Here is a 16,926-nt window from a genome sequence, read left to right on the forward strand (position 1 = left end):
GGGAATATGAAGCTGCCTTTCAAAACTGCTAAAAGCACCTCAGTGTATCTGCAGTATGATAATACTAATCCTAGCCTGACGTAAATGCTAGTTTTATGGTTGCACACTGTAAAAAGTTTATTTTAGCCTGAAGAAAATGCCAGTGTTCAGATAGTTTTGACTTTATTTTGTCTCTCTTGGTCTGTAATAATCATGTTTAATTTTGACACATTTAGTTAGACATCTTGAAACTCTAAATGCTCTGTTACAGTAAAAGAACTGCGAGCTGAACTAAAATTTCAGTAATTTGTTGAAGAATTGTGTGATCTACTAGGGGAAATTTAGTCCTGTACATATTTTTACTTAATTATATCAAATGTAAAAACCACTCATCATACTTCTATTAGGTCTTCAGTGGAGGATAATGTAATAGAATTGTGAAATCTCTGATTTGGTAAGGATTGTTAAAGTTCATCTTGTCCTGTATTTCACTGAATCATTACTGAGTATTTTGTGATAAAAAGCATGATTCTGAGGTCAAAGAAGTATGGGGAATACTTCATTCTATATCTCTCTTGTAGATTCATAATGCATGTTAATACTTTAAAGGCACTGAGAAATCTTGCAGTAAAGAAACCTGTTTACCTTTGTAGCATGCATCTTAAATTTGACCATGAAACTTCTTTTGTTTATTTATTTTTTTTACAGAAACCTGTTGACATATAAGATAATCAAAGGTTCCATGCAGTTTGGGAAACATATTTATCATAGCCTCCTATCCCATTCATAACATCCTTGCCAGACATATGGTCATCCAGGCTTTGACAGTTACCTTGGCAAATTCGAAGACAGCATTCGCAAAGATAGACCTTGGTACTGGGGTAAGCAATACGGTGACTCTACTCTTATTATTCTACTGAGACCTTCAAAAAGCGAACTCACATAAACGATTACATTACAAAGGACCAGCCTCGAAACTTTGTCTCTACGAAACAATTAAAAAATTAGCCAGGTGAGGTGGTACCCACCTGTAGTCCTAGCTACTCAGGATCTTGAGAAGGAAAGATCACCTGGGCCCAGGAGGTCAAGGCAGCTGTGAACCATGATTGTTGTGATCATGCCACTGCACTAAAACCTGGGCGACAGAGTGAGACTTCCAACTCTAAAATAAATAAATAAATAAAAATAAATAAATAACAAAGGAATAATTTGATGAGTTAAAACAAAGTTAGTAGTTTATCAATGTAACTTTCATCAAACTATTTTACAGTCAAACATTATTCTTAGAAGAGCCTTTCTAGAGAAAGTCTTAATTGTTGAGTACTGTCCTCAAAATGTCATCTCATATTCTTTGGTTTTAACTTTATTTTGGTATTATTACTGCACTGCACTTAGTTACAGTTGCTACATATCAGTTATGTTCTATAGTTTTGTGGTTCTAGTGCCAAAATAGAAATTTTCCATATGAATTGAGAGGTATTTTCACAGGTCTACAGTCATGAAAAATGTTTGCCATCTCTTGTCATATCTGGGACTAGAAGGTGTGGTGCTAATGTATTGTTTTTGCCTTGGGGCCAACACCTCTCCCCAGTTCTGGGATATGGCTCAGGCCTGGCCAGTCAGTGCAAACCTTCCCTTGACCACAGTGATTGATTCAGGGGTGAGCACATGACCTAAGGTAAACCAGTGGAACACAATTCTGGAATTCTGTCTTAGGAGACAATTCTTCATGGGTGTTCAACATTTCTGCATGCCTTACAAGTGAAGTACCAAATATTCTTTATTCTAGACTATGTTTTCAAGGAGGTTTATGCATCCAGCAACTTTGGAAGATTGTGATACTATCTTCCTCCAGGGAAAAAGACAGGCATGCTTATTATCCAGTATACTAAAGACAATGTCTCTCTCTGGAATAACAGGCAGGCATGCTTTTTGCCCATTATATGTTTTAGTTTCATTAAGCTCAAGATTCCTCTCCTGTAATATAACACACTGCATGTATAGATGTCACCTGGCTTGCTTTATACTGCCCTGTGGGAATTGGGTCTTGGGGAACCAGCACAGTACTGGTTAGCTGACACTCTAGTTACTGTTATTGTAAGAAACTGTCCTTCGTTTCTCACCTAGCCACCTCATGTCTTCTAGCAGCATTCATGAAACACCGACACATGTCTCGGATCCATCACAGCTCTTGACACTTTGGTTGTAACTTTTAGTTGGTTTTCTGCTGAGGTTTCTGAGGAGACAGTATAAACTTGAAACTGCTTACAGCCATCTTGCCACCACAGAGGGATAGCTTGTCTGCCTTGGAATGGAACCAACAATGAGGAGATCATAGTCAAAAGGGTGGGAGGTGGGAGAACCATTGTTATAGCCACTACTTATTAATCACCTATTATGTGCCAGGCAGCATTAGGCACTATTTGTACTTTTGTCTCAAATCCTTCTGCAACCTTAAAAAGTTAGCATTTTATCCCCATTTTACAGAAGAGGCAACTGAATATAAGTAGTTAGACTTTTCTTAAATATGGGCAGTAAAGAGAAATACAAATATCATTCCCTTTCCTTTTTATTTAGATCTTTTCTATTAAAATATTAAATGGTATAAACTTGAAATAATTTTTAATAATTATTTTCTAAATCCACCGAAGAGTGCCCTTAAAAGAAAAAAACAAAACCTTAGATTCAAATAGCACATTTTTTTCTTATAATAAACTGCAAGTATTATATACCCCAGCTAAATCTATGCTTTTTTTCTCTTAGAATTGCAAAGATCTGGAGCAATTACTTTACTTTTGTGTACCTCAGTTGCCTCACCTATAAAGTGAGATTAGTATGTGTGCCCACCTCACAGGCTCGTGGTGACTAAATGAGTTTCTGTATCTAAAGTGTTTAGAACAGTACCTTGCACATGGCCTCAATACATGGTAGGACTTATTACTGCTGCTGCTGCTGTTTATTTGAGAGGGCAAGAGTGGGAGAAGTGAGGAAGAAAGGGGAAAAAGAAGTAAAGCTAAGGCTTCAGAGAACCTTGTGCTCTGGGAGAATATGCCCTCACCTCCCAACTTTCCTTTTGTCTCTTTTATTCCTCCCATACCAAAGAGAAAAATAGGCAGAAAAGAAATGAACTTTATTCAACCATTTGGTAATTTCCCTCAAATCAGTTTCAAGTTCTAGATTTTTCTGTATTAATATTCCATAACTTTGGTATGCTGTTTTACTATCTGTTCAGATGCCGAGTTTTTAAAGAAGGACTTACCTCTTTTCCATTCCTGATTTCTGTATAATTTTAACTCTTTAGCAAAAAAGTAAATCTCACTAAGCTTAAACAACTTGAAACAGATACTTCTTTAGATCTTTTTTTAAAAAAGAATTGACCTCTAAAACATACAAGTGCATATTTCTTCACTCCTTAATTTATCTCTTAATTATTTATTTTAGCACTAATTTTATTAGCAGCCACTGACTGGACTGCAACCCTTGCTCACCCCAGTCTTCCCTTGGCATTACACCCCTTGAACTTGGCTTCTTTATTCCCCTCAGCTTTGGACTTTCCCCAATTCTTCTGTTAGGTACAGAAGGCTGGGTGGGTTGGGGGAGAGCAGGGCTGGAGGTTGGGAGGGACATTTCAGCGTCTCATTCTCATTGCCTGCCACTCTGCAGCCTGGAGAAATGCTCATTTTTCTAATTTATAAGTGAGGCACCAGAGCTCTTACTCTCCTATTCATGCCAACTTAATTCTATAAGGGATTTGAGATGACTACCTCCTTAATGCTGCTGCAGACAAACTGGGAAAAATGAAAATCTGGGCTCCTACTAATCTTTCTTATCTAGTGATAGTTATGTGTCAAAAACAAGAATAAAAGCAAAGATGACCAATGATATCATTAATACTAATAACATAGTTTGGCAGTGCTGACAGTTTTCCATCCTAGGACCCCTTTACACTCTTAAAAATAATTGAGGATCCCAAAGAGCTATTGTTTTGAGGGTTATATAACTACAAAAATAGTTCAGACCTCACATCTCATGGACCCCTGGAAAGGATGTGGAGATCCTCATAAATCTCAGGACTCCACTTTGAGAACAGCAGACACAGATGCATTTATTTTTAAAAGAGAATTTGGGTAGCTACAGGTCATAGAGGATCTAAAGGACTACGAAAACAAAGCCAGATTCTGTATAATTAAGAAGGAAATATATTTTTTGTCTTTCTAGATGACTCTGAGAAATAGGAGTTTGAGTAAACCAAGTGTAGGGAAAACTAGGCCAGCCCTGTCCAATAGAACTTTCTGTGATGATGAAAATGTTTATATCTACTCTGTCCAATACTGTCGCCCTTAGCCACATGCGGCTACTGAACACTTGAAATGTGGCTAATGAGGCTGAGGGATGGAATGTGTAACTGGTTTAAATTTAAACTAAAAAAAAAATAAATTTAAACTTAAATAGACATGTGGCTAGCGGCTACCATATTGGATGACACTGAAACTGTGTGGAGGAAGCCACTCCATCAAAGGAGCAAGAAATCCTCCCATTAGAGAGAGACACCCATGTAGAAAGAAGCCTCCATCCCCAAATGATCCTAAGGATAGGGTCTAGGAGATTAAAAATAAGACTACAGATGGCTTTTGTGAGTGACTGTCACCTCTCTCTATTTTATAAAGGAGTTGGTGATTCTTAGAGCCAAAGGATAGCTTCTAACTGACTATTACTATACAGCATTATATTAATAACTTCTCAAGGTGTGCAGTTCTGCCATAATTGAATGCACAATGTCATTTGTATTGATTTGACTTTGTCAGGGACGTCAGGATCATGGCATCCTCAGAAGCTGGTTGATCCCATCCCAAAGGTGATGGTCTTGTGGGTTGGGATGTGGCACTTGTTTGCCTCACCCTACTCCCAACGTTGGTTTTGATGAGATGTGTTAGGGAGATAAAGACGTAGAGTATGTGATAGCCCTGGCACATTGTCTTGAGCACACTAGGGCTCAATATAGGTTAGTGTCATTGTTTCTTGGGGACAAGGAGCCTGGAAAGTAGGAGGTGGATCTGGAGTTGGGGAACTGGCTGCTGTGAAGTTATTGGGCTGTGAAAGGTTCAAACCTGAGGTCCTCATTCTGGATCCCAGGTGGCGTGCTCTCAGGACAAGGGATATGCATCACTCTAGGGCAGGGGTCCTCAAACTTTTAAAACAGGGGGCCAGTTCACTGTCCCTCAGACCGTTGAAGGGGCGGACTATAGTTTAAAAAAAAACTATGAACAAATTCCTATGCATACTGCACATATCTTATTTTGAAGTGAAAAAACAAAACGGGAACAAATACAATATTTAAAATGAAGAACAATAAAGTTAAATCAACAAACTTACCAGTATTTCAATGGGAACTATGGGCCTGCTGTTGGCTAATGAAATGGTCAATGTCCGGTTCCATATTTGTCACTACTAGTCTTAACAATTGATGCAAGTGTGCATCAGTTAGTCTAGACTGAGAGGAGGAGTCGAGAGACAGAGAGAAGGAGGGGAGTCGGAAAGTGCGATGCACATTCCACACATGCACACTGCGGGCTGGACAAGTCGGCTGCTAGGCAGGACAGGCAGCAGCGGCAAAAACACCCGGTGGGCCGGATAAATGTCCTCGGTGGGCCGCATGTGGCCCGCGGGCCGTAGTTTGAGGATCCCTGCTCTAGGGCATATGCCTGTGAATGGGGCCTCAGTTTTCTCATCTATAGAATAGAAGGTTTGGAAGAGATCAGTGACCCACCCTTATCCAGTTCTGGGAGCAATTCCTCTGTACCACAGTGTTATCACCCCATTAAGAACTATTGAGCTAGGTGATCTCTATAAGTTCTTCTAGAAAAGAATAAAGTTAGCATGTGGGTTGTTGGTTAGGAACTATAGCAGTTCTTTCACTGTTTTAACTCATGTCAAGCCTTCCATGTGGCACTCACAGACAATTAAAATGAGTTGAACAATTACCCTGTGGTTTTTTGGTTTTGTTTTGGTTTTGGTTTTTGTGAGTCTGAGCTTCACTCTGTTGCCCAGGCTGGAGTGCAGTGGCATACTCACGGCCATCGCAGCCTCAACCTCCTGGGTACAGGTGATCCTTCTGCCTCAGCCTTCCAAGTAGCTGGAACTACAGGTACGTGCTACCACACCCAGCTAATTTTTTGATTTACTGTAGAGACGAGGTCTCAGCAAGTTGCCCAGGCTGGTCTCGAACCCTGGACTCAGGCAATCCTCTCGACCCGGCCTCCCAAAGTGCTGGGATTACAGGCTTGAGCCACCGCGCCCGGTGTACACAGCCAATAAAAGTAATTCACAAATGGTACAGCTCTTTTATGTCTACGGAATAATTGTCCCTAATCTAGTTCTGATGGCCATAAGGACCTTGCACTGGAGTGTCAGCGATGAGGATGGAGAGGAAGCAGTACACTAAGGAGATAATTTGAAGGAAGTTAAGAAGGTACTGAGATTGGTTACAGAGAAACAGGAGAAGCAAGAGTGAAAGATGATGCAGGGCACTGGTTGTCAAAGCGTGGTCCCAAGACCAGCAGCATAACATCATCTGGGAACTTGTTAGAACTGCAAATTATTGAGCCCCTTGCCTCTTCTCCTCTCCCCTCCCCCTTCTCCTCTCCTCCCCCTTCTCCTCTCCCCTCCCCCTTCTTCTCTCCCCTCTCCCATTTACTGAATCAGAAACGCTGGGGCCCAGTGAATTGTCTTAAAAAGTTCCCCTTGTGATTCTGATATACACTAAAGGTTGCGAACCCCCGGTGCAGTGGATGCTGCTGGTGTCCTACTCATATAACCCAGGCTGTGCATGTACCCTTCAGCTGATGTAAATACTGGTTGCTGTATTAGTCAGAGTTCTCCAGAGAGACAGAAATTTATTATAAGAAATTGGCTCATACAGTTGTGGAGGCTGAGAAGTCCCACAATCTGCCTTTTGCAAGCTGGAGACCCAGGAAAGCCAGTGTAGTTTGAAGGCTGGAGGGCCACAGAGCTGGTGGTATAGATTCCAGTTTGAGTCTAAAGGCCTAAGAAGCAGGAGTGCTGAGGACAGGGAAAGATTAATATTCCAGCTCAAGCAGTCTGGCAGAGTGAAATCAACCTTCCTCCACCTTTTTGTTCTATTCAGGCCCTCGATGCATTAGATAGTGTCGTCCCCCGCCCCCCACCACGTTAGGGAGGGGCATTTTCTTTACTCACTCTCTGAATTCAAATGCTAATCTCTTCCAGAAACACCCTCTCAGATACACCCAGAAATAATGTTTAACCAGGTATCTGGACATCCTTAACCCAGTCAAGCTGACACATAAAATTAACCACAACAGTTGCTTGCTGCTCACAGCTGCCCCCATCTCTGGAGACTTGCCCTTGGCTGAACAAGATTCACATGACCTGAGAGGTTACAGTCCCCTGTCTACCTCAAGTCTGGGGCCCAGAGTCTGATATTGGGGTACATAAAGCTGGGGTACATTAGTCTTGAGAAGGGGTAATTTGTGGTGCTATTTATACTCCTGATCCCCTGTGTGGTTCAGCCCAAGGCTGGACTTTCCCTCAGACTACATCCTAACCTGACTTTCTCTGCTCTGTCCTGCTTTCTTCTCTTCACGACACTGGAATAGATTTCTCCTGAGAGCACTCCTTCAGTCAGTCAGCATCCAAACTCCTGTCTCAGGATTTGCCTCTAGGCAAAGCAGATGGCTTTAACATAGAGAAGCTCAATAAAGCCTCCCATGGATGGAGTTAGTATGTAGAAAACACATGACTTAGGATCATTTGATCTGACCTGGAGTTTAATGTATGAAATAATATGTGGTGAAAAATCTCTCTCTTAACCCATTTCTCTATCCGCCCATTGACCTCCTTTCATAGGTCATCACAGTTGTCAATTATATATCATTCCAGGGATCTCAAAAATGCATATGCAAGCAGATACAGATTTATACTCTTTTCCGATCCCCTTTACACAAATGATAGATTTTTATACCCAGTGTTCTGTGCCTTGCTCCCTTCACTTTTACACTATATTTTGCAGAACTTTTCACATATGTACATAGACAACATAGTCATTTATTTTTACAGCTGCACAGGATTCCATTGTAGGAAGACCTCACAGATTTTTGTAGCCAGTCCCTCAATCCGTGGCCATTTAGGTGATTGTCAATCTTTTGTTTTAATCCAACTTTTGAAAACTATCAGAACACATAAAGTTACCTATATGATTCTCCACAGTGTGGATGTTTTACAATATTTGTCAGGTGTTCAGGAGAGACACTAACTCTTTCATAGGGGACCATGTTAAAGATCTGAGGGTTGTATTGTGGGGGAATCTCCCATTTAGGATAACCTGGTGTCTGAAATGACATGTTAAAAAAAGCACATAAATTGGGAGGTGATGATTTTCTTTTAAAAATGCTTAATTTGCCGGACTCAGTGGCCCAGCCTGTAATCCTGCGCCTTTGGGAGGCTGAGGAGAGTGGATTGCCTGAGCCCGTGGGTTCAAGACCCGCCTGGGCAGCAAGACCTCATCTCTACAATAAATCAAAAAAAAATCAGCCGGGCATGGTAGTGCATGTCTGTAATTCCGGCTACTCGGAAGGCTGAGGCGGAAGGATCGCCGGAGCCCAGCAGGTTGAGGCTGCCGTGGCCAAGAGCGGCCACTGCACTCCAATCTGGGCGACAGAGTGAGACTTCAATTCAAAAAAAAAAAAAATGCTTAATTTATTAAGCTTACCAAAGTATTCCTTTAGATGGAGCATTGTGCAGTCTTTAAAATATGATTTATTCTTACACACATCTAAATCACCTTCATCTTTGTGGAAACATGTTTTTAAGCAAGCTGCTTCTATATTGTTTTGTATTTATTACCGACTGTCTATTGTTTTTGCAAGATTCATTTAGGCATTAATATTATTGTGGTAAAATTTTGTTATAGTGAATGGGCATTGGTTGGGGTTTGGCAATCTTATTGTTGAATAAACATAGCTGTCAAAATGGTACTTATTTTTATGAAATTCAATCTGGAATGTCCTTTGGGGTCTTGAAAGATGTAATTCACTCCTTAGAATCTGGTTTTGGAAAATATTTTGGCTTGGCATTGTAGATATATTGTTTTTAATCTGACAAGTCAGTTCAACTATCTTCACCAGTTTTTTGCTTTAATTTGTTAAAGTCCTTTTAACTAAAGGAATAATTACTATTTTCTCCAAGAAGGAAGAAGGCATTCTGAGATATCTAAAAAACCAATTGTCTAGAAATGAAAAATTTTGATTTTCCTATTGCTGAATATAGCCTAATTAAGTTAGAGCTATTCTTGTGTCATTATGAGTAGTTTTGTGAATATTTCTTTCCCTTTATGATATATCAGACCTATATGGCTTAAATTACAATTTCGGGTTCAAAATTTGCTGTTTTAGTTTACTTAAAGTAACACTTTACTGTTAATTTCTACTAATGTTACACCTAAACAGATTGCAATTTCAGAGAAGTGTTACCAATACTGTTTCCACACAGTGGGGAAGTTGTGAAATGTTAATTGAATGGGAAAATTTGGTCTTTACAGATTAGTGGGACTTCAGTTATTTCAGAAATTGGAACTTACAAATCCTCAGCCCTACATATTATCCCCTGAAAATACAGAATAAAAATAGTAGTCCTTGCTGCTTTTGTATATGCAGGTAAACATTAGTTCAGGTGAGAAAGGAATGTGCCACCTGAGGCAAGGGAGAGAAGCTCTTATTTCACAAGGGAGGAATTTTAACTGAAAGGACACTTTCTGGATTTCCAGATGAACCCACAGAAATGATAGACATTGAGAAGTCACAGACTTTTGTGAGCAGAATTTTGTGACAAAACATGGAAAACAGGGAAAGCATGTCATGTTTTATCCATGTGCTCGGTTGTGCCAATATGGGCTGAATGTTTCACAACAGCCCGGTAGCTGCACTTACCGCAGCTGTCGTTTAAGGAATGTGGCAGATTTGCTTGACTTAAAAATGGTTCCAGCAAAAATTCCATTTTTACTTTATGAATTTTAGTTAGGAATTGGGGAGAAGGCTCAGAAAAATGGAGAGTTGGATGCTCACTGCTATTTACTTGTCCCATCCTGTCCATCTTTTCTGATATTTGGGCTGGGGTGGGCAAAGCAGGGGCAGGGTCCCAAGGAGCTGCCAAGGATTAAAGAGAGGAGAAACTATGTTTTACCCAGGGTGGCAGTGTGCGAAGCTGCAAATAACAATTATCAACTCGATTGTAACTGAGGAGGAAGTTGCTCTCCCAAAACAAGACAAAGTCCAGAAATAAGTGCCTCGTAAGGACTTTTGAAGCCAGAGGTGAGAAAGTTAACCTGCCTGCGGGGATTGTGACGTCTGAGCGCCCTTTTTATGCAGTTACTTCTGGCTTTCCTGGGCACCAGTGCTTCTAAGTCTGCTTTCTCTCCCATTCTTCCTAGATCCTTTTCACCAGTTGACCTAGTGTGGAACTCTGAAAATCTAAGAGCTCACCCATCTGGAATGTTAAGAGGCAGCATCTAGATAAGAGGGATTTGGATTACACCAGAGAAACAGGGCTACTTTCCCCTCATCATTCTTTCCCTTCTATCTACTTAATATTTTTAAAAATGGTTATAAAATATTGTATAACATAAAATTTGCCATGCTAATCATTATTGCGTGTACAGTTCTGTGGCGTTAAGTGCATTCACATTGGTGTGTACCCAACACCACCATCCATCTCCAGAACTTTTTCAGCCTCCCAATCAAAAACTCTGTACCTGTGAAACACCAACTGCACAGTCCTCCTCCCCACAGCCCCTGGCAGTCACCCTTCTACTTTCTGTCTTTATGAATTTGACTGTTCTAGGTGTCTCATATGGGTGGCCTCATTGTTTTTTTGTGAGAATTAAAATCCTTCCTAGTCCTACTTGCTATGTACTTCCTGGCTGAGAGCTTGCATTTGAATATAATCACTACTGATGGGGTAGATAGGAGGATGTCTATTCAGCTGGGCAAATGCTGAGAACGAACACACAGCACGTTAACAATATGTACATCCACATACATGCTACCAGGAAACGAGGGAAGAGGAAGTTGCCATATTAGAGTGGAGTTTGGGACGGAGTGTCTCTATATTTCAGTTACTCATTGGTAGACAGAGGAAGCTGAATTCTAAAAGCTGTTTAATGAGGGAATGGTGAGGGCTGGGCAAACATGATTAGTCACAGAGCTCCAGGCCTAGCTTATTTATTCTCTGGAGAAGCCCAGGGCTTGTGAGTGGGATGAATTGCTGACTGGGAAGCTGAGTAAATTTGACCAAGAGGCCTAAACTGAGGGGGAAACTGGTCTCTTTATGAGCTCTATTGACACTGAATAGAAATATGGGCTCCATTCCAATTTGTTTCCTAGCAAAATAAATACATAAATATCAAGGGGACTTCCTTGTTTTCAGAAAGAGGAAAGAGTTGACGTTATTATAAGTATAAAGGCAAATGAAAAGGAGACGAGTGGTTTTGAGGATACGATAAAAATATCTTGGTAGGCAGTTACACGTAAGTGTAAGAGGATACTCTGAAATCTTTCCTGGCTGCAAGGGCGAAAGGAGTGGATTACAGCACCCAGCAAGGTTGTGGGTGTGATTAGATTCACGGGTATGCTGGGCTTGGACACTGGACCAAGTAACAGCATAAACCTTAGACATAGTGTGTTTGCTTTTGTGAAAATAACAAACTCAACCATCTTAAAATGCCAACATTATGTTAAAGTCTAGATCCAAACATGCAAGGAAATATTTATTGAGTGAATGAAAGAACAATGTATATAATTTAGAACCATAGAGAGTTGTCAGTTTAAAGAAATCTTGTACATTTTAAGAAATCTAGACAAATCTCCTGCTCCTGATACTGTTTAACTCTCAGCTCTTACCACTGCATTTGCTTTAACCAGGGATCTTAAGACTGTGTTGTGGGCTCCTTCTCTCTGGGTAGGAGCTAAGCTGTTACAAACAGCGCTTTGTGTTTTTTAAGCAGAGAATAGACTGTCCATAGATAATATCTATCTGTTATTACATATAACAAACCAAGCATTAGACATGAACTGAAGAATCCAAGGTAGGTCTTTTCACACTTTTTGTTTCTTATAGCAGTTTTGATCTTTTTGTTTGTTTGTTTAACATTTTCATGTCCTGATAATTTGTGCTTATTGTAGAAAATTTAGGAAAAAAAACTATAATGAAAAAATAAAAATCACTGGTAATCTACTACACAGAGATAAATATGATTCGATTCTGATATATTTTATATCTCTATCTATCTATGAGATGTAGAGCTTTGCATCTTTCTTTTTCATTTAACATATTTTTCTTGCACATTTTTTAGCCATTAAAGAATTTTCAGACATAGTATGATGGTGGCTATCATTTCATCATGTGGTTGTACTATACTTTATTTTAAACTGTTCCTTTGGAGTCAGATATTTAGATTCTTTCAAGCTTTTGTTATCAGAAACGACTCTTTGACGCGTGTTTATTTACAACAATCTTGGACTTTTTCTTCAGGTTGGAACCTGTAGAATTGAACATGAATAATTTTTAAAGCTCTTAGAAAATTTTCCTACATTGCTTTTTTTCAAAGTTGTACCAATTACACTCTTACCAACAGGATATAAGATGCCTGCAAGTATTAGCCTTAAAAAAAGTAAGCACAATAATTTAAAAACATACTTTTCTACTTTGGCAGGAATAAGGTGATTATCTCAGGGTTGTTTGCGTTTCTGGATTGCGAATTAGGATAAAAAGCTTTAATATGCTAATTGGTTATTTGTGTTTCTTCTGAAAATTGTTCATGTCTTTTGCCCATTTTTTTCTGTTTATTTATTTGCCTTTTTTGTATACTTGATGAGGATTTTTGTTGTTGTTGTTGTTTGAGTTGGAGTCTCACTCTGTCGCCCAGACCGGAGTGCAGTGGCCGCTCCCGGCCACCGCAGCCTCGACCTGCTGGGCTCCGGCGATCCTTCCGCCTCAGCCTTCCAAGTAGCTGGAACTACTAATTTTTTTGATTTATTGTAGAGATGAGGTCTCGCCAAGTTGCCCAGGCGGGTCTCGAACCCGCGGGCTCAGGCAATCCACTCACCTCGGCCTCCTAAAGGTACGGGATTACAGGCTGAGCCACCAAGCCCGGCAGGAGAAAATTTTCAAACTTTATTGGAGAATCTGATAAATGAAAAGCTGGTTCTGTCTATACTTGGGAAGAAAATATTCTATAGATGTCAATTCTTCTTAGGTTAAGTTATAAATTAAGTATAGTTAAAAACAAAGTACATCTACAGGAGTTTTTGGGAACTCAACAGCAAATCGATTGTAATATTATTATGAAACAATCAAGTGCACAAAAATCTTCAAAATTTTTGAAAAAGAGGTACAAAAGTTGGTGGATTAGGCAAAAGACCCATCCTACCAGATGTCAAGAAATATTACAAAATTACAGCAATTTAAAAAGATGGTATTGACACAGAGATAGACAAATGAATCCATGAAACAGAATAGAGAGCTCCCCTAAAAAAGAGTATTGATATATAACATGGCTTGTTTTACAAATCAATTGGGAAAAGCACAACTATATTCAATAAGCAGTGTTGGGACAATTGGCCTGCCATATGGAAAAAAAGTTAGAATTAGATCCCTACATCATATCTAAATTTAAATTCTGCTAAATTCCTAGAGATTAAAACAACAACAACAACAACAGCAATAGCGAAACAGAAATGCTCTAAAAGAGAAGAAAATACGGAAGTTCTCAATGAGCAAGTACACGTAGCTATTATCTCTTGCCTGAATGCTGCACTACCCTTCCAACAAATCTGCCTGCTTTCTCTTGAGCCTCCCTGCATCTGTTTTTTGCCCTGTAGGACACAGTGATCCTTCTAACTTGTTAAGCAAGTTAAGGTTTCTTTTCTGCTTATCTACAGTGGCCAAATGTAAGCCATGAGGACAGAGGCTTTGTCAGTCTTACTTAAAAGTCATAGAACAAAGAACAAATTAGACACTCAATAAACATTTATTCAGTAAATGAATGAATAAATGAATTACCTTGGGTCAGCTTCTTTCCTTCCTTCCTTTCCTTGCTTCCTTCCTTCCTTTCTTTCTTCTTTCCCCTTTCGTGTCTCTTTCTCTTTCCTTCATCCCTTCCTTCTTTCAACAAGACATAGAAAGTTCAAGCCATAAAAAAAAGGAAAACGGATACATTCGTGTATTAAGACATAAAGTATCTGCTTGGCATATGATGCCACAAAAAATGTTAAAAACCATACAATGCATAAGAGAAGACATTCAAAATATGTATAACTGACAAAGATTGGTATCTAAAATATACAAAGAATTCTTGCAAATCAGTAAGAAAGAGACAGTGCAACAATAATGAATAAAATATATGGCTAGGCGATTCACAGAGGAGGAATCTGAGTGGCAAATACACACGTGAAAAGATGTTTAACCTCGTTATTGATCAGGAAAGTACAACTTAAAACAACAATGCGATGCCATTTTTTTCACCCATGTGAATGGCAAGAAAGAGATTAAAACATATCGTTATAACACGATGTCTTAGGAAAAAAAAGAAGTTAAAACATATCACGTGTTTGTAAGGTTTGGGGAAATGAAACTTTTGTACAGTGCTGTTGGAAGTACAAATATGAAGGTAAGTAACAGAAGACTCACTCAAACTAGCTCACACAATAAGAAAATGTATTATCTTACATTAGTTCTGAGGCAGGACAGGCTCCAGGACAGGTTCACTTGGTGACTTGATAATAGATGGAAAGGACTCAAGTTCTTTTTGTGTACTGAGGGTGGGACTTGTGGTGGCACCCAAGATTGTTCATGTACCATAAATTGTCTGTGCTTCCTATTGTCTGGCTGTCTTTGTACTTGCCCGTTTTATGAGACCTTTTCCAGACTTTTCTTCTATATGTTAATGACCCAATAACCAGTAAATCCTTCTGCTTATTTGCATCCAAGCACTCAACCTGAGAAAATATTATGTGTGAATTTTAACAAATGACTGGAAGCAAATATTATAAAATATTAATTTTGTTAATAATAAGGTTGTTAATTCTGGGTGCTGGGGCTAAAGGAGCATCTGTTGTTTGTATTTGTAAAACATTTAAATTTCTCAAAACTATTAAAAATTAAAATGTGAGAATGGTGGGTACATTTAAAGCTCAGATTTCTTCACCTCTATACAATGCAATTGTGTAACCAAAACCTATTTGTACTCTTCAAAGCTACTGAAATTTTAAAAATTAAAAAATTAAAATTTAACACGTGTAAAAATCTCATACTGAAAAATCTCATAAAAGGCAGAAATCGGCTAAGTACTCATCCATATTTCCTTCTACTTTTTTCTATATTCTAAAAAGGTGCATTTAACTCTCAACTATATCTGCAAACTCATTGGTAGCTGTATATCTGTTTCCTAAATTATCAAAAATTTCCCCAAATTATCAATTTTCCCAGTATCTAATTTCCTAATCCTATTTGCGAAGTAGTACTAATTTGAGTTAGGTTTTGGAAGTCATTCTGCATTTTTGGTGCTTTATAAGTCTCGTATTAATAGGGTTAGACAACTTGTAGTAGTGCCAGCCAGATATGCGCGCCATTATAAACCTTACATTTATTTATTTCCATATTCTGCTTTTGTAGGTTTGGTTCTCTGGGAAGCCAGCTCTGAGCCAGAGCTTAGTGGGTAGGATGTTTATTAAGTGTGCCCTCGGGGCCAACACCTGTGGAAGGGAGGAGGAGGGAGGCCAAAGGAGAAGTCCACCCAAATCGCTGGGCCTCACCCCAGAGGGAGCTGTGTGACTAAATGGCCCATCAAAGTTGTCCTGTTTTGAGCCTAAATGTCAGGCTTTTGTACCCCTGCCTTTACTAGAGTCTCTGCTACCCTGGAAAGGATGTGCCTGGGATGGAGGAGGGAATAGGGGTCTTTCTGCTGCTGAGGTGTCCCAGCAGGGACCAACAGCGGGAGGCTGCCTGTGAACAGCACTCCCAACAACAGGGTGATGAGCCCTCCAATGAAGGGGGCTTGGATGGTGAGGCTCCCATGTTCACCACATGCCCCAACATTCCAAAAGCATGTTCTATGTGTCAGGCTTATGCTGGGACATGTTCACATTTGTTATATCCCACAATTTTCACAACACTCTGAGATATGTATTGTGCTTTGCATTTTGCACATGAGGAAACTTGGCTTGTGTTTGTTTTCCCTGAAGAAAACCCAGCATGGGGCAATATTTCATAGGTGGCCAACTACTTGGAGCAGTCTGCCTACTTATGTAGAGAAGGAGAGCCAACTCTTTATTAGGGAGTGTCGAAAATTTGGACTCAATGTTCTGCTTTTAACTTCCTCTTGTAATTTAGGATTATCATTCTTCTCTCCTTCCTCTTATTCCCTCTTCTATTTTAGCTTATGATTTTTATTTAATTGATTTATTTTATTTTTGGAGTCAGGATCTCAGTCTGTCACCCAGGCTGGAGTGTAGTGGCACCATCATGGCTCACTGTAGCCTCAACTTCCTGGATTCAGGCACTCCTTCTGCCTCAACCTGTTGAGTAGCTGGGACTATAAGTGTGCACCACCATGCCCAGGCAATTTTTTATTTTTTGGTAGGATGGTAGAGATTTCACTGTGTTGCTCAGGCTGGTCTCAAACTTCTGGGCTCAAGCATTCCTCCCGCCTCGACCTCATAAAGTGCTGTGATTACAGGCATGAGCCTCTGCGCCCCGAAGTTTATGCTTTTTAAAAGATGCAAAAGTTGAAACAAGGCTAATGAGAACTATAAAGAATTCTCATTTCTCTTTTCCTGTTAAGACTTTTGCATTGGGGTAGGTTGTCTTGACCTGATAAGTATAAACAGGATTGTACTCAAAGAATCGATATCTACTCTT

This window comes from Carlito syrichta, unplaced genomic scaffold (assembly GCF_000164805.1).
Source record: "Carlito syrichta isolate Samal-C Ts95f unplaced genomic scaffold, Tarsius_syrichta-2.0.1 Scaffold306767, whole genome shotgun sequence".
NCBI classification, from domain to species: domain Eukaryota; kingdom Metazoa; phylum Chordata; class Mammalia; order Primates; family Tarsiidae; genus Carlito; species Carlito syrichta.